A 20563-nucleotide genomic window follows, 5' to 3' on the forward strand; every position below is an offset into this window, starting at 1 on the left:
GGATTTTTCATGATCTGTGTGGATTCTAGATGATCCATGAAAATATCAGCTAAGAGAGGGGATAGGCAACTACCCATGGCTAAGCCATCAGGTTGTCTGTAAAATTTGTTATTGAAAACAAAAAAGTCTTGAGCTAGACAAAATTGTAATAATTGGATGATGGAATCTGTAGTAGACATGGTGATTGAACTGGCTCTAAGAAGAGAGTGTACCAGATTAATAGTTTCTTGTTTAGGGACAGAAGTGAAAAGATTGCTAACATCAAATGAAAGCATAGTAATGTTAGGACGAAGATTTATTTGTTGGAGTTTATTGACTAGATGACTAGTGTTTTTGACTGAAAAACGAGGGGTGAAGTTCGTCAAAGTATTAATGAGGTTCAATATAAATTTGGAAAGAATAGAAACAGGAGTGTTAATGAAGCTCACAACTGGACGAATAGGAATGCCCTCTTTATGTATCTTAGGTAAACCATACAGTCTAGGTGTCAACGGGTTACTTGGTATTTTATAATAAGGAGCAAACTGTTCTGAAAAAAATTCTGTAAAAGGCTTCAAGTTGTCTTTAAGTTTATTGATGAACTTTTTAGTGGGATCTTCAGACAGCAGTGTGAAGTTGTTGTTAGAGAGGAAGGTAATGACTTTGTCATTATAGAGTGTGTGGTCCATAATGACCAAGCAGTTTCCTTTATCTGCCTTGCTGATGATCAGATTGTTGGATTTAATTTTGTTTTTAATGGATTTGAGTGTGTTAAGATGATCAGAACGTTTCTTGTCTGAAAAATTAGGGAAAGAAATTGTAGATGATGTATTTTGAGAAGAAGATGGGAGATTAATAGAAGATATATTGTTAGATAGATTTAGTGAAAATTGGGAATTGGAAAGGTTAATTGAAGAAGATGATGAGTTGTGTTTATTTTTGAATTTATTAATGGTATTAAAACATGAATTTCTGATAGAAGTTTTTTGATTCAGAGGGACAGAAAGGTTTTGTATTATGATATCTAGCTCAATGGAGAGACTCTGAAGGTCCTTTACAGAAACCTTCTTAGGGATGGAGTATTTGAGTCCTAGATTTAAGAGATCAATTTCTTTCTTGTTAAATACAACTGAAGATAGGTTTTTTAGTCTAGGGTGAAAAACAAAGTTAGAAAAAGTGGTGTTACTGTTATTATTGTGTAAAATGACTTTGTTTCTGATGAGATTATTAAGTTTTGATTTGAGTCTGTTAAATTTAATAGAAGTTACATTGTCCAATTTGTCCTGAACATCATTCAAAAAGCTACTTAAATTGTCAAAACCAATAGTATCTAATAATTTGTGGGTACTCAAATTCCCCCCTTCTATTTTACATCTAGATAATCTATTCTCACTAACTCTTTATTTTTATAATTCCAACACACTGATGTTAGCTGTTATCATTGCTTGTACTATAAACAACTATAAATTTAGTAGCTGTGTAACCAATTTTTCATGATACTTCAAGTTCCATTGACAATTGTTGTCTTGACATCAGACAAATTCGCTTTTGATATCTCACATCTTAGTTGCCTGTCAGCTCTTGTAACACAATGACCTAATTTGTTACCTTTGACCCACTTACAACGTGTGGGAGTCATATGTTATCCTAGGGCCATATCCTTAGGGATTATATCCATCCTTTGGAATTTGCTATGTTAGCATTTTGATGTGACTTTTAGTCCATTTTTGAAAGGCTTTGACCTTCGTATTTTTTGGTTGGCTCACCATGTTCTTGTAAGTATAACCAAACTTTGATTCTACCTTGGTCATCACTTTAAGTTCAACATTTTGATAATTAATATGGTTATACTTATTTTAGGCAACACTGATGATGCTCTTTTTAGAGCGAAAACGTTCTGTTCGATGTTTGTAGCCCTATAGGGCTTTTTAAAATAATATACCTTTTACCAAGACCAAAGTTTTTTATTAAATTTTACTTATAAATATTTTTATTTAACCTAGAAATAAAATATTATTTTATAATTGGATCTTACCTGAAGATTTGTTACAACTTGGATAACGTGTGGACTCACACTCCGCAAGTCAATATAACATCAGAACTAAATGCACTAGACAACTGTCGCATCCCACCCTGAATAAAGTTCCCCTTGCTTGAAGCTATTGAGCACCCCACGACCGAGACCATAATTAATCGTCAGAAATCAACCAATAATTCGATAAACGGACTCATAGTCCGCACGATAACTCTGAAAGGTTAAGTCTATACGTGTAATATATCACAATGTTACTATCATATATTATATTCCCTAATAACGTATGGTTGAGGCGACATTGTTCTCTATTAGTTCAGAGAAATAAGAAAAAAAAACCTGTTGGTGACACAACCCCCTCCAGGCCGGAACCAAATTTTTTGAGTAGTATGGATATCTATAATAATAACCTATATGTTTCCTGCAGCCTATTTTGATGATATACATAGTTCTAAACAAATGAAAATCAAAAAACGGTAAATTTTCGTTTTTCCGTCTATTACTAAAAAGTTAAGCATTTTAAACAACTTTCAAGAATAAGAAACTCATAAATCGTATAAAATATTTCAATATGGCGTTCGCTGAATATGTCTATCCTTATTGGTTGCTTAGAAAATGGCAAAATAAATCATAAATTTTGATATTTTGATAAATATTCATAACTTATGTAAAAATTAACTTAGAACCTTCTTACTACACAGAATGCTGAGACTTCTGGTGCTTAAATCATACCCTAAATTTTAAAGCAATTGGTCAGATATTTTAAAAGTTGTTTAATTTGTTTATCCCAAATTAATTTTTTTTGCAACACTATAAGTCAGAAAATGATAAGGTTTCAGTAATACTTTGGATAGTTTATGAAAGAAGAAAATTTACACTATTAATTTACTTAAAAAAAATGACAAAAAATAATTCTAAATATTGCAAAATTATTTTGCAAGAATATATGAATTAAAAAAAGAGGGCGCTAACTTCGTCCCTAATTGTATCGGGACAATTGTTTTTCTTTCTAAATGTGTATAAAAATGCAGTCTTTCTAAATATGAAAAAATAATTTTTCTACGGGTAACAGTTAAAAAGTTATTCTAATTGTTTATAAGTAAACAAAAAATCGACATGTTTTGCAAAACAATTTTACACTGTTTAAAATTACTTTTTGTCGTTTTTTTAATTAAGGTAATAGTATGAAAGTTCTTCTTTCATAAACTGTCCGAAGTATTACTGTAACCTCATAATTTTCTGACTTACAGTGTTGCAAAAAAAATGAATTTGGGATAAACAAATTAAATAACTTTTAAAATATTTGACCAACTGCTTTAAAATTTAGGGCGTGATTTAAGCACCAGAAATCTCAGCATTCTGTGTAATAAGAAGGTTCTAAGTTAATTTTTACATAAGTTATGAATATTTAAAAATACTCAAAATTTATGATTTATTGCAATTTATGCAATATTGAGATTTATGTAATTTTCTAAGCAACCAATAAGGATAGACATATTCAGCGAACGCCATATTGAAGTATTTTATACGATTTGTGAGCTTCTTATGCTCAAAGTTGTTTAGAATGCTTAACTTTTTGGTAATACACCAAAAAATGAAAATTTGCCGTTTTTTGATCTTCATTTGTTTATAACTATGTATGTATATCATCAAAATCAGCTGCAGGAAACATAAATATAGGTTATTATTCTAGATGTCCATACTACTCAAAAAATTTGGTTTCGGCTTGGAGAGGGATGTGTCACGAGAAAAATCTTATTTCTCTGGACTATATACAAAAAAATAAGAATCGCCGTGTAAATGACATATTATCTATGTGTTTGCATAAAAATGGTGAAATATTTTATTATGGACCCAACAGGTCCTTCTTAAAATCGTGTCGCTCTCTGTCCTGAAACTTGGTATATGGGATTCACTTTGATCTAAAGAAAAGGGAAGAACACGAGAGGAAAGATGTCAAAAGTTAATAGTAAGAAATTTAACAAGTGAACAGTAAGGCTCGATGCACACTTGCGTGTTTTCAAGTTGCGTAAATGCTGCGAGTAAGCTGGTTGCTTTCAAGTCAAGTTTTCCGTCAATACACATTTGAAATAAACAGCTCTGTATCTACGTTGAAATCCATTGTGCGGTCTACGTCTACTCACTGATGGCCAAGCACAGACTGCCAAACCACCTGACTTGTTTTTAAGCCACGTGCACGAGGCGGCGGCGGCGTAGCAGAAACTTGCTTGCTCTCGTTCCACGCGGCTTGAACGCCGCGGCTCCGCTTGAGTGGGTAGCGCCTAATTACAGCTCATGTACTCCAAATTAGCCCACTTCATATTGACCAATTAGTTTAATGCCAGTAATGTCTAAGATCATGGAAAAAATAATAGAAAAAAGACTTCTACAAATAATAACAGAAAAAAATATGATCCACTATCACCAATTTGGATTTAAGAAAGAGCATGGTAACGTCGAACAAGTTCACAGAGTAGTCAACCTTATAAATAAAACATTTGAAAAAAAAAGTTACTTTTCAGCAGCATTCCTCGATGTTAGCCAGGCTTTTGATAAAGTTTGGCATCAAGGACTGTTGTATAAACTGAAAGAGAACTTACCAGAGGAACTATATACACTCCTTAAGTCGTATTCATCAGAAAGATACTTTCGAGTGAAGTTTGAGTCAGCCTATACAAAACTATATCTCATCAGATCAGGGGTACCGCAAGGAAGCGTTCTGGGATCACAACTGTATCTGATTTACACAGCCGACTTACCCACAAATCGTGATACAACGACCACCACCTTTGCAGACGATACTGCAATCCTAGCAGTACACAAAAATCCAGTCGAATATGCTGCAAAACTTCAGAGAGTATTAAATCAAATAAATACAAGGGAACAAAATTTGAGAATTAAATTGAATGAACAAAAATCAAACCATATTTTTTTTTACAAAATGTCAAGGTGAATCACCTACAGTAACAATAAATAATAAGGTAATTCCCTCAGTTACCTCTGTAAAATATCTGGGCATGCACTTGGACAGGGGATTAACCTGGAAAACCCATATTTGGAACGAACGGAAACAACTGGGCATAAAATTTAGTAAGCATTATTGGCTTCTAGGGCGTAAGTCTAAGCTCACGACAAGAAATAAACTACTAGGCTACAACACAATATTCAAATAAGTCTGGGCATATGGTCTGCAGCTCTGGGGAACAGCATCCAAGTCGAATGTATCCATAATTGAGAGATTCCAGTCCAAGGTGTTACGTTCAATAATCGATGCTCCGTGGTTTGTTTCTAACAGGGATATTTACAATGATTTGGAAACGAAAACCGACAGTGAAGTGATAGTGGAGTTAAGTGCAAAATACATCGTACGTCTTGAAATCCACGCGAATGTGCTTGCAATTAATTTGATAGACAACAATCAGGAAACAAAACGGTTAAGGAGACAGACACCATTAGATTTACCGCACATACATTAATATTGTTACAGTAGCTAAGTTAATATATTTTATGTAATACAGTAATTTAATATTATCTCTATAGAGATGTGTGGCGCTGGTCACAATCTCTTCATGTCGTTATTTCTCAGATAAAATGTGCCTATTGTTATATGTTATAACAGATTGCCTAATAAACATGAAAAAATATACTGTCGAACCGCCAGGATCGCACGCAGCTTGCTCGCAGCGTATATGTGGCTTGAAAAGACGCAAATGTGGATCAAGCATTAGACTCTAATTGGTTTACGATTAATCGACACTCTTATGCCTCCTCTGCCGTCTGCGGACGGCATCTGCGTATGCATCCGCAGATGTGCAGATGGGGTAATTTGATCGTTTGTTGTTTATATATCACGTCGGCGGACGAGCCTGCGAAATATCCGATTGTTGTCGGTTTTCTAAGCACAGATCAAATGGTTTTGGTGCGAACGCCCGATGCGTCTCCACACATCTGACCTCTGACCTCTACGACGCATTGGTTTTCGCAGTGAATTCAAAGTAGATATTGCGTCACCCGAGAATTAACACAGACTGAACGATTTAAAGATGTGTACATACATCGGTAGATGCATCCGCAAACGCGTCTGCCGATGTGTAGAGGAGGCATTAAACGTGTTAAATGTTGCTTCTCTTTAAAGCACTCTGCTAGTGTTTGTATTTAATTAAAATTTTTTAGTGTAATAATACCATATTGGTGAATTAGCTAATACAACTGTTGACAAAATTTACGAACTTTTGAAATTAAATCAATATTTTTGAATTAAAGAACACTCTTTGTATTTAAAAAGTAAATGTTTTGTTTTTGTTTATGCCCGGCTTATTTCCATCGATAAACCCTCATTTAACATTTTGTACACAAAGTAGTTTCGATGTTTTACATTCGCGGTGTTGCATACCTACAGATAACTTAATATAAATGCTAATTCGCGGGCCAGTCACGCTTTTATCACACTACAAGCAATATCGCAATATACTACAAATGTAATTACAGCCCCAGGTTAGCTCTTTCAATATAACTAATGAGTTTAATTAAACACATAATACAATAAAAGATACATTAATCATATAAAAAGAAATAGACATTAAAACGAGGAAAGTCAAAGAAGCAGTTCTCATCCTAATTAGTGAAGAAAAATGTTTAGGTAGCAAACCCATCTGCAGAATGTACCAGGTTTTGGTTGCCAAAAAATAAAGTCAGCAAGAAGAATATACAAACAATAGTGGAATAAAGGAAGTCGGAGAACGAGTCATCTATATTCTCATACACAATACCTATGCAACATATAATACACAAACACAAATCTATGTTGCAAAAACTTAGGTTACATATTGACATCTACTAAACAGATTACACAAACAAATTAAATATTAAAAATTAATAAATGAAGAATAATTTCTGTCCTTGTGGGATCGGTACTCTCCGGAGGGACCGCAGACGTTCGGAAACAATTAGCGTCTCTTTGCAAAGACAATGACGTCGACTTGTAAAGTAACAAGACACTTACTCAACACACACACTACACATTACTCCCCTGACTTAGTGATAAGTTATACAATTACGTGGCTAAAGGTTCTAATTCTAAACCAAAGCCAGAATCAGAGAAAAAAAACAAATTAACAGTCAGAATTTGATAGCCCTGTAGTATTAACACCACCACAAAAAATTATTTCATCCATAGACGTGCTGCGATCTACAGGACCTAGGCCAAGATACGTCAATTTTGAAGAGATATAACCCAATAATACTACGTTCTACATCTATCTATAATGTTTTAAAATAATCCTTTGAGAATGATTTTAAGATTGGAAACCGAAACGCCCACCATTAGGTGTTTAAAAATGTAATGTTAATTACACAAATAATTATTGTTTATTACTATTAAACTTAATCCTTACACAATTTACAATAAAATGCGGAATAAAATAAAATGCGAAATGTTAGAAAATTAGAATAGTCTGGGCATTTACTTGATAGAAATATGAAAACAGATGTGTTCAGTGTGATAAGAATGTTACAAAACAAAAAATTAAATATGTATGTACGTACGTAAAAAGTGAAAAATTTTTTAAGTTTGCAAAAATAAATCTTGAGTGTGGCATCATTAGTTTTTAATATTGTTTTTGTAACTGCCTATCTCAGTATACAGTATGCGCAAAAATACTGTAGCCTTGCAATATGATTTAAAAATTCTGTGTCATCAAAAGTGGGACATAATAATTGTCAGTATTATTATCTATTCAATCTTACTTATCAATTCAAAAAAATAAGTATTACATTAATTTATATATATTTAAAATATACTTGACTTTTTTTTTATTTTACAAAATAGTCGCATCAACCTCGGAGGTTATTAGCGACATATACATATGTATGTATACACCGTTCTTAGGCGTCAACGCCCTTCGGTAGGGATCTATGGAGGAGTATCACCAAGCCGGAAGCCCTTATCCCTTCCCGTACCGCTCCTCCATAGGCCGATCAGACGCCAGTTTATTCCAGACCAAGCCGTAGACTCTATTGAGTTTTATACTACGGCGTTGGCCTTTTATAAATTTCATGACCTAGCTGAGGCTCGAACCCGAACCAGCGACCGCAAATCGCAAATCCACTAAACTTGTCGATCGACTGAGCCCCAGCTAACTGGACCGTCAAGACCGACTGACATATACATATACATAAGGTAATTTATTTACAAATGTTAGATTTTGTTAAATACATTGATATCTTTAAGGAATTTTACCAAGTGTTCAATTTTACAATTTTCTCCTAAGATTTCACTTGTTGATCCGATGATGTGGTTGTTCTGTCTCTGCAACTGGTATTTTGGACACTCTGCAAGTACATGCTTAACACATAGTGGGATATTACAGTTTTCACATAAAGTGGGATTAGTGTGACCAATTATGTGTCCGTGGGTAAGTCGGGTATGTCCTAGACGAAGACGAGTAACAATGACATGGTGAGTTCTGTTGTGAATTTGATATTTCCACGGTTTTACAAACGTTTTCACTTCGCGAAGTTTTGAAGTTGAACTGTCCCACTGGTTTTGCCACAGATTTTCGACTTTCACTTTAATAAATGATTTTAAATCATTAAGAGGAAACAGTAGCGGTCAACAGGTAGCGAAAACGCGTTCCAAGATTGCGGCTGTAATTTTGAATATTTTCTCGAGATATTTGGCACACCTATTCGTAATATAATAAAGAATGGCGGTACAGAGCCCAATTTTAAAAATATATTAATATGTGGAAATTACTATGTAATTAAATAAAATATTAAAAAAACGAGCCTGTACCGCCATTAAGAAGAACAAAAAGATACACTTTCTTCAAATAAACTTTTTTATCCGATGTCTAGATTTTGTGTCATTTTGGAACTACTAAAATGTTTTATTTCATTAGTAGTTCCAAAATGACACAACATCTAGGCATCGGATAAAAAAGTTTATTTGAAGAAAGTGTATTTTTTTATTCTTCTCAATGGCGGTACAGGCTCGTTTTTTTAATACTGTAATTAACTACAGAGTAATTTCCACATATTAACATATTTTTCAAATTGGGCTCTGTACCGCCATTCTTTATTATATTACGAATACGTGTGCCAAATATCTCAAAAAAATATTCAAAATTACAGCCGCAATCTTGGAACGCGTTTTGGCTACCTGTTGATCGCTACTGTATCACCTTAAGAACTACATCTCTCACTTCACTCGCGGTTTCACTGTCCTTGGCTTGTTGGGCTGTCCGATCCGCCGCTTCATTTCCTTGGAGGCCAATGTGTGAAGGAACCCATAGGAATTGTACAATATGGTTGTTGTTTTGAATGGTAGCTAGTTCTTTTTTAATTAGGAGAGCAATTGGATGCTTCGTGTACAGTTGGTTAATGGTATGGATGGAACTGAGGGAATCGGTAATTATAAGAGCATTGGATATATTACTGGAGTTAATATGAACGAGAGATTGATAGATGGCGTATAGCTCGCCAGTATGTATACAGCTTAAGGATGGTAGTTTATACTCAAGTGTAATATTTGGAGTAATGACAGCTGCCCCAACTCCAGTAGATGTTTTAGAAGCGTCTGTATATATATATATGATAGGATTTAGAAAATTTTGTTAGTTTTTTAATAAAAGTATTTTTTATTAAGGAGTGTGGAGTATCGTTCTTTCTAAAGATATTTAAGGATGTATCGGCTTGAGGAATGCTTAATGTCCAAGGAGGAGGAATTTCTATGAAGTTGGAATAGGTATTTGGTATCAGAATTTCTAAAGTCCTAAGGGTTTGCCTAACTCTTTCGTAGAATGGCGGTTTCATGTTCCTATTTTCAGTATATAGGTTTTTAAAACGATCAGTGAATATGTTATTTTTAGATGGATTGTTTGGATTAGAATTAGCAGCAAATGCGTATGTGAGAGTTAAGTGCATCCTTCTATATTCAAGTGATGGCTCTCCAGTTTCTGCTCGTAAACTTTCTATTGAGCTGGTCCGAAATGCTCCTGTAGCTATTCTTAATGCCGTATTTTGGATTACGTCAAGGTGGTGTAATAAGTATTCTTTCGCAGATGCATATACTATGGAACCGTAATCTATTTTAGATCTAATTAGGGTTTTATAAACATGGATTAGGCAGTTATAGTCAGCTCCATAGTTTTTATTAGAGAGAGTTTTCATAAGATTAATTCCATTTTGGCATGTTTTTTTTATTTGTAGAATGTGTCTTTCCATGTGAGTTTCGTATCAAAAATCATCCCTAAAAACCTAATGTCATCGGCATAATTCAGGATTTGGTTACATAATTTTAGTTGCGGTTTATCCGGATCACGTTTCTTTGAAAATAACAAAAACTTCGATTTGCTGAGTGAAAACTGAAATCCTGTTTTCTTCGACCAGCTTTCGAGTTCATGAAGTGAGGTTTGTAAGTGACGCTGTACTGATGAGATGTTTTTTCCTGAAGATACTAATACCAGATCATCCGCATATAATCTGCCATGAACTAAGCTGAAGTTTGATGCTATAATATTATTAATGGCAATTAAAAATAACGTTGCGCTTATTACAGACCCCTGAGGGGTGCCATTTGCTTGAAGTCTTATTGAAGATGTGCAGTGATTGACTCTTGCTTGAAAATTGCGTTGTTTAAGGAAATTTGAAATGAAATTAATGATATTACCTCTAATATTCCAAGTGTGTAATGATCTGATAATATCGTAACGCCATGCTGTGTCAAATGCTTTTGTAATATCTATGAATACTGCAATAGTTTCCTGTTTGTTTGCGAAATATTCAAGAATTTCAGATTCTAAATCAATGAGGTTATCAGTAGTAGTTCGATTTTGTCGAAATCCACTTTGCTCGTTAACCAGGAGGAGATTTTCTTCTAATATCCATAGCAATCTTTTACTAACTATTTTTTCCATGACTTTGCACATTACATTGGTGAGAGAGATGGGTCTATACGAGGAAATTTTAGTTCGTGCATTGTTAGGTTTGAGAATAGGTATAATTATTGAATCACTCCAGGAGGTTGGAAAGACATTATTTAACCATATTCGATTGAAACTTTTTAGAAGAGTACACTTTGCATTGCCTGGCAGTTTTTTCAAGAATACTAAAGGTATATTATCGGGTCCAGGAGTAGAGTTTTTTTGTAGTATTAAGGGCAAAGTTAAGTTCATCTAAGGTTAAAGGGATATTGAAGGAACTGTTATCTCTATCTTCACAATCGAGCTGTTGTTTTTCTGTGATGATTTTGTGTTGTATAAACTCTTCGGGATAGTTGCTATTGCTGGAGTTTTTTTCGAAGTATGTAGCAAAGGCATCAGCTGTTTCATTAGGTTTTGTTATTATATTAGTATTATGAGTAATAAAAGGCACTTAGTAAAATTTGTTTTTTCCTGATCATTTACGAATATTGGCCCAGACTGTAGATAAAGGTGTTGTACTGTTTATATTTGAGACAAATTTCCTCCAGTTGGTTTTTCGAGCATTTTTTGTTATATATCGAGCATGTGCTCTCTGTTTTTTGTGTTCAGTTATGTTAGTTGTGTTACTATGTTTTTTCATTCTATTAAAAGATGCTTTATATTGCTTGATTGCATTTTGACATTCCGTATTCCACCATGGTAGAGGTCTGTGTTTCCTTAATATTTTAGTTTTTCCTATATGTGTTTCTGCCGCGTATGTAATAATATTCGTAAAAATGTTGAGAGTTTCATTTATATCAGTGTTTTCAAAACTAGATTCTTGTGATTCTATGCCTGTTTCTATGGCATCAGCGTACTTGTACCAATTAGCGTTTTTCAGGTTCCATTTTCGGACTGGTTGGTATTCAGAGATATTGTCATCAGAAAATACAGACATTTTTATTGGGTAATGGTCGCTCCCATATAAAAAGGGTAGGGGATCCCAATTAAGAGCAGTTGAAAGAGTTGGGTCACAAATCGATAGATCGATTGCCGATGTTGTACCAGTATGTACATTAAATCTGGTTGGTCTTCCATCATTGAGAATGTTTAAATTTTCTTCAGTTAACAAGTCTTCGATTAGTCTGCCTTTGATATTAAAATTTGTTGAGCCCCACATTGGGTTGTGCCTGTTGAAATCTCCTACTATTAGTCTGGGCATAGGTATTTGTGAAATGAGTGCTTTTAAGTCGGTTAAGGTGAGAAGTGTGTTTGGGGGAGTATAGATGCAACATATATTAATGCATTGGGAAGCTTTAACTGAGACGGCTACAGCTTCGATCTCTGTTTTTAGTGGAATCGTTTGTGCTTCAAGAGTATTTTTAACATAAATGGCAACTCCGCCACTTGCTTTTTCCTGGTTGTTTCTATTTTTATAAAATGTTGAAAAATTTTTAAATGTGTGGCAATATTGGTCTTTGAAATTCGTTTCTTGGAGACAAATGATAGCGGGGGTAATATCATTAATTAAAAGTTTTAGCATTTCATAATGGGTATAAAACCCATTTATATTCCATTGTAATAAATTGAATGTTATAGTTATAATTATTAAATGTTCAGCTCCTGGGATAATTCAGTCGATGTATCCGTGTCAGGTTCTTCATCCTCGTAGTTGACTTTTGTGAGCTGTCTCGTAATTTTTTTGTTAAGCTTTGTACATTTCAATTTAAATGAGCGCTCGGATGTATATGAATGAATTTTGGTTATGAGTTTTTTAAATTCTAGAATGTCTACTGTATATTTATTTATAACGCTGATAACATCTTTTGTTCCATGAGCGTTTTCAAATAAATCAACTGTTTCCTCAAAAGTTAATATTTGCTTTTCGGAATTGAATAATTCTTTAATTCGTTGCATTAGCGTATCTAATGGTATTGTTGATATTTTTGTTTTTATTCTTTTTTGTTTCTGAGCTGACTTTGAAAATACATCGTCACTAGCTGATGTCTCAATCGGAGGTGATATTGCTTCAGATACAGTTCGTTTGGAGCATGATTTAGATGTATTTTCTTCGTTGGATACGCTAAATTCTTTTGGTGCTGGATTCTCTTTATTTTAATTAACCGAGCAAGAATTATTGTTTAGACTGTAAGATGAAGGCTGGTTAGTTATGATTATGTGAGGTGAGGGGGCTGATGAGGTGGATATATTTGGTTTGGATATCACTGGCATTGTATTATCTGTAGTTGATGTATCAAGAGGTGTTAGGTTGGTTGTAGATAATATTTTTGTTAGTGGCGTTGAATTATTTGATATGTTTGTAGAGGTGCATGTTGTTGAAGGTTTAATAGCAGTCGTTTCTGTTGAAGTTACTGTAGTAGGTTCGTTTCTGTTTGAAAGTGTAGCAGTTGGGACAGCTGTTTCTGAGTGATTTACATTTACTGAGCAACTACTGGAAATATGGCCATGTTGTTTGCAAAGGAAACATAAGTTGTCTAATGTCAAAAAATTCGATTTGTAGTATCTTCATGAGTTATTAAAATGGTATCGGGAATTGGACCTGTGGGTGGAGATACGTAAATATGTCGACGGAAACTGAGTACATGTTTGTATTCAGGATTGTTGGTTCCTATTCGCAAAAATGACATTGATGAAGTTGGTTTTAGCCCTAAGAGCAGTAGTTCGTTTTCTATTACCTTATGCGGGATAGTGGGAGAAACATTGGATATTGGGAGTCTTTCACTTGAAGTAATTAGTCTACGGACTTGAATTTGTGTATTGTTTACAGTGATGAAACCTCTACTGTTTGAAAAAAATCATCTACGACTTGTTTGGTTGAGAAATAGATACAGATACGATTGTTGGTGATTCTTGATGAAAAAAGAATGTGTTTTGGACTAACTAAAGCTCCTACCGCTAACAAGTATTCTTCTAATTTAACATCATTGAGAGAATTAAAAACTACTGCTTGTAGCTTGGATGGATAGATTGTTCCTTTTTGTCTACTGGCTGTAGCAGAGTAAGATAAAGGTTTTTGTGATGTGGATTGCGATAATGATTCATCGCTATTGTTAGTGACTTCGAATTCCATTTCTCAACACCATTTGATTTTCCTAAGTACGGACCTGTTCCGCTTCGGGTTTTGGTAATTGTCTTTAAAGACAAAAAACTGGTGTCGATCAATGACTGGTGTTATTTATTGACGGTTTTATAAAATTCTTTGGTTATGAAATACTTATTAATAGAAAAATATGTACTCACAGAAAATGTTTTTCTATACACACTGAACTAACACTATTATACTTGATGTTAACGTAGTGTAAGAATACTATGATTGGTTTTTGTAAGTTAAATTTACTATTTGTCAGGATCGATCAAAAACATATGTGCTTATTCGATATCAGTCTATACTTGACTTGTTTGAACACTTAGTCAATATCATGTTAAAAATGACAAAAAGGAAAATTTTTGTGAAGAACTAAATTAATCTATAAAGGCAAATATGATTGACTGTTATTAAGCAAATATCTTTGAAACGAAAATAACAATATGTATGAAACTTTGCATTGCATGCAAGTACAGTGACTCAAAAGGCATCTGATGCCATGTTTTTTGTTACTACTGCACTTCCCGTTTCACCGGAAATACCGTTAAATTATTTACTTTAAATGGGACACCCTATACATTTTTGCAGATTTTAAAAGGACTTGTTATTTTTTATTTATACATACCAAGTTTGGAAGAACCAAAATAGGTTAATTTATTTACGTTAGACCAATGATAATAAATATAATAAAAATAAAAAAAAAATCATTTCAAATGTTGAAAATGTCCGCCGTTCTCTACCTGATAACTTGAAGGACTATAAATAAATTCGTGAGTAACTCTTTGTAAGATTTCTCCACGTATTAGATCACAGTCATCAATTAGTCTTTGTCTAAAACCCTGCAAGCCTGTTGGTCGCCTAACTTAAACACGTGATTTTAGGTAACCTCAAAGAATAAAATGCAACGGGTTGAGGTCCGGAGAACGAGCGGGCCACTCTATGAATCCTCTACGTCCAATCCATCGATTAGGAAAAATTTACCCCTAAAAAATCCCTAACCAGTCGATCATAGTGGGAAGGCGCTCTTCTTGTTGAAACCAAAAATCTCTAAAGAGATATAGCCTAGATAAATTAGTCTGGGACACCCTGTATGTGTTCGTTATACCAGAAAGTGAAAATGCAGGAAAGTTTTTTAAAATCCCACGAAATCGCAAGAAAAGCGAAAAAACAACACAAAACTTGCAACAGAAGAAATTGAGAGACGCATACGACAGAGAATACGATAAATTACTAAACTGGAGATTACAGAAAACTGTGTGGAACAAATTAACCCTCCAGCGGTGACGTAAGAAATTTTCATTGGTGACCTCGGTCTCTTGGACCGATAGAGACACTTTATAAATTCTTATAAACACACATTTTTTAAATATTTATACTACACTTAATAAAGCGCTTAGATGTAGCGCTAGTTTACAAAAATGTTTGGTGTGAGTGATAACTTAACTTATCGTAGGTATTTGTGTAGTCCCATCGATCTCGTCATGGTGATGTATGGAAGATACTAGAAGAACGATTTTCTTCTGCAAGGTGACTGTACTGTATAACCAGTAGTAAAAAATAAATTTTGGAAAATCCCCTTCATCCTTGCAAAGTAATAAAATATCTAAGTTTGAGCGATACTGGGAAGTATAATAGGTCACCCTCTAACAGTGACAACGTCAAAGGGGCATGGTGGATTGATGAGTACGTCAGTTGTTGGATATAATATACAAGAATGCTGGTAGGCATCTTTTTGCCTTTATGTTTGTTTGTCACAAAGTGCAGTTTATGCCAGTTCGGGCATAGTTTATTATTATTAAGGTGATAACTAAGTAATAAAACACAATAATGAATTGGTATAACATAAAATGAATTTTAATTCAAAGCATTGCTTTACGCTTTAAGACATATCTCTTAAATCATTTCAAATTTAGCATATTATGTATTTTCCTTATACATTTACGATGACATAGTGAAATATATCTATCAAAGATTTGACATATAACAAAGTCTACAAAAGAACAGAGAATTGCTAGGTACCTTAAAAGCTCTAATACCGTCGGCGTATATAGACCAGGATAATAAGCTAGAAATAGACAATGTTCGAGACACTCAAAGATCTAGGTAGCTGACTACTTTTTTAGTTATTGTGTACCTATAGAATGAAATCCTACCTGTTTCCAGCCTAGAGTGTGCGTCCGTTTTTTAATTATTAACAATTTAGTGCAAAAATCGCGATTTTTTCGATTTTTTACACCCCTTTCAAAAGCTAAATAGTTAAATTTAGTAGTAATTTTTTAGAACATTAAAAAATCTTCAAAATGCCGATTTTTTAAAGTTAAAAAGTTAATTGGTTGCTACGCAAATTGCAAAATAAGTGAAAATCGTTATTTGTTAATAACTTTTGCTAAAACTACCTTAGAACTTTAGTGTTTCACCCAAAGTTGCATATTGGGTTACTTAACAAACCCTCAAAATTTGAAACCGATCCATTAATTAGTTTAAGAGTTATTATAATTGTCTATCCCAGAGACGTTTATTTTGCAATAACATAAGACAGAAAATAATAAAGATAGGGCAATTCTGTGTATGCCAAATGAAAGTAGAAAACTGATACTATCAAAATGTACTAGAAACGATAAAAAGATTATCTAATATAGTCAAAAATCCTAATGCCAAATTCGTGAAATTTTGTAGTTTAAAATCATTTAGAATAACTTTAAAAATATTGTCTGTAGAAAAAGTCATTTTACATATTAGAAAAGCTGGTATTTCACACGAATTTTTAAAAATGTAGTTTAACTGGTGACTAGTCGTGGTAAGTGAAGGGGGAGCTGGGAGCCGACAAGTGCACGAGTTCAAAAACTAAAAAAAGCAACTTAAAACTACTATACCATTTTCTATATCTCGGGATCTACTGAATATATTTTGATCGTTCTTGTTTTAATTTGTATGTAATTTTTATTTACATTACAAATATGTAATTTGTCTAGACATTTATTAATTAATAAACAGTCTAATTTGTTTAAATTTTTGAAAAAATAATTTTTTCCCAAAAATCCATGATTTTAATCATACTATCCCTATTAATCATAGAGAAAGTTAAGGTATATTTTAATAAATAGATTATCTTAAATAAATAATTATCTAATAAAAATCATTGATTTATTAACAAGTTCTTTAACTTTTTATGTGATCATTAATGATACTATGATTGAAAAATAGATTTTTGTAAAAAAGATATTTTTTCATGAATTGTTTAAACAAATTAGACTGTTTATTAATTAATAAATTTATAAACAAATTGCATATTTCTAATGTACGTAAAAATTACATACCAATTAAAAAAGAAATATCAAAATCCATTGAGTTGATCCGGAGATACAGCAAATTATATTCGTTTGAAATTGCGTTTTCGGTATTTTAACTCGCTGGATTTGTAGGTTTCCCCTAGTATTCGTTTGCACTACATTTTTGAAAAATCATAAAGGGTGCTGTGAAGGTTTAATGTTTGTGCAAATTTTTTAAGAAAAAATACAAATCCCCTTCTTTAAAATGGCAATAATCAGATTCCTTAATTATTATAAACAAATTAGCTGTGAATTAAAAAAAAATATGACTAACTTTGTCCCAAATGAGCACAGACTAATTTTTTTATTCGAAAATTCGTGTTAAAATACTATCTTTTCGAATATATAAAAATATTGTTTTTACGGACAACATAAGTTATTCTAAATGTTTATAAACTACAAAATTTTAAAAATTTTGCATTAAGATTTTTGACTATGTTAATCATTTTTTATCTTTTTCTAATATATTTTGATACTATCACTATTCTACTTTCATTTGGCATACTCAGAATTGCTCTATCTTCATTATGTTCTGTCTTATCTTATGGCAAAATAAAGGTCTCTAGGATAAACAAATAGAATAACTCTTAAACTAATTAATGAATTAATGGATGAGTTTCAAATTTTGAGGGCTTGTTAAGTACCCAAATATCCAACTTTGGGTGAAACACTAAATTTCTAAGTTAGTTTTAGTAAAATTATTAACAAATAACGATTTTCATTTATTTTGCAGTTTGCGTAGCAACAAATTTACTTTTTAACTTTTAAAAATCGGCATTTCGAAGGTTTTTCAATGTTCTAAAAAACTGAATTTTGTAATTTTATGTCAACTATTTAGTTTTTGAATAAAGTGCAAAAAATCGAAAAAATTGCGATTTTTGCACTAAATTGTTAATAATTAAAAAACGGACACAAACTCTAGGTAGGAAACAGGTAGGTTTTCTTCCTATAGGTCTAAAATAACTAAAAAAGTAGTCAGCTACCTGGATCTTTGAGTGTCCCGAGAAAATCCTTATTACCCTGGACTAATAGGAAGTACACACAACTTTTGGACGTAACCCGAACCGACAGTTCTGTTAGTGATCTCTTATTTCAAAAGCTACGTTACTGCATTTATACTCGAATCGAGTTCCTTATTTTAAACAGACACGGAATGTCAACATAGAAGGCAAACACAAAACTTCGATTGTCGTGTGAGCTTGCAGTTCGCATTCAACAAACGGAATTTCAGAGAGACTTCAACCTTATAAAAGTTTTGATATTTGATTCCCTCATTGATTCGCATCCTAGTTTCCATTTGTAAACTAGAATCTTTGTGCAATTGATAGTTGTTTATTTTATACACAGTGTTCAAAGTTTTCTAATTGTTAAAATTAAATAATTATTATAGTAATAATATATTAAAATCTTCACATTAAGGTAATAGCTTGAATACCTGATTTTTATAAATAAGAATCAGGGTAAAAAAATGAGAAAATGAAAAATTGGTAATTTTTCACCAAGTTTATTTGTTTAACTGCTGCGACAATTCATAGTCTTACGTAGATTTTTGCGATTTTTTTCTGTAAAGGTAAAGAAAAAATCTTTATCAAAAATGAATTTTTTTTTTAAATCTTTAATGTAGAATAGGTCTGGATCCCGCGTATGAAAAAAAAGTTGATTAATAGCAAGCTGAAAATTTGTTAATAGCTTAAGGGTGTCTAGTCGGACAAACGTTGATATATTGAAACACTGGAACAGGGGAAGTTTTAATTGTGGAACAGGTTAAAAAATTGGAACGGTCAGACCACGAAAACGGCACATGTATTTTGTCCGACAGGACAGACTTAAACTCTCCGAACAGAGATTAAACTCTCATGCAAAAATCAGACTACTATTTATCACCAAATGGGCGTTTTAATGAGTGGAACATGTAGAATATGTCAAATGACAGGAATTATGACAGGTGATATATAGCAGCCTGATTTTTGCATGAGAGTTTAATCTCTGTTCGGAGAGTTTAAGTCTGTTCTGTCGGACAAAATAAATGTGCCGTTTTCGTGGTCTGACCGTTCCAAATTTATAACCTGTTCCACAATTAAAACTGCCCCTGTTCCAGTGTTCCCATTAATCAAAGTTTATCTGACTAGACATCCTTAACCTATTAACAAATTTTCAGCTTGCTATTAATCAACTTTTTTTTCATACGCTGGATCCAGACCTAGAACCTATGAAATTAAAGTTGAATATTTATTTATTTAAAAGCGAAAAAAGCGACGATATTTTACTAATATAAAGCAAAAAAATGGTTGAAAAATATTCAGTGGTTTATGAGAAATTTATTTCATTTTTTATTAAATATTACCCACTATTTTTTCATTTGCAAAAAACGCCGTTGTCACCGATAGAGTATATACCTTTAGAAGGTCTTACTTTTATTTTTCTTTGTTTTTGTGTATATTTTTGTATAAATGCCGTGAGAGATCAAAATGTCACTTAAACTCCCCTTAAAAAGATTTTTTTTTAAACTTTTTTTTATAAATTCGCGGGTATTAAAAATGTTTAAATGTTGTTTCGATATTTGTATTCTTTAGGTTTTTTCACATTTTTAAAAAAGAACAGTTTTTCTAGGACTACTTTTTGTAGCGGTCGCTTTTTCAACTTTAAAAATTCATAATTTGTTTATTTAGTAACATTAACGATTAAAACTGCATAAGTACATCTATAAACCCTACTACTTAACAATGTTATGCATAAATATAGTAAAAATTGTATAATATACAGGGTGTCCCGAAAAGAATGGTCATAAATTATACCACACATTCTGAGATCAAAAATAGTTCGACTGAACCTAACTTACCTTAGTACAAATATGCTCATAAAAAAAGTTACAGCCCTTTGAAGTTACAAAATTAAAATCGATCTTTTTCAATATACCGAAAACTATTAGAGATTTTTATTGACAATGGACATGTATCATTCTTATGATAGGAACATCTTAAAACAAAATTATAGTGAAATTTGTGCATCCCATAAAAATTTTATGGGGGTTTTGTTCCCTTAAACCCAACAAAATTTTGTGTGCGTTCAAATTAATTCATTATTGTAGTACCATTAGTTAAACACAACGTTTCTAAAACTTTTTTGCCTCTTAGTATTTTTTTGATAAGCCAGTTTTTATCGTGATGCGGCTTCTCTTTTAATATATTTACATAAAAATTTTATGGGGGTTTTGTTC

Source organism: Diabrotica virgifera, chromosome 6 (assembly GCF_917563875.1).
Source record: "Diabrotica virgifera virgifera chromosome 6, PGI_DIABVI_V3a".
Lineage (NCBI taxonomy): Eukaryota > Metazoa > Arthropoda > Insecta > Coleoptera > Chrysomelidae > Diabrotica > Diabrotica virgifera.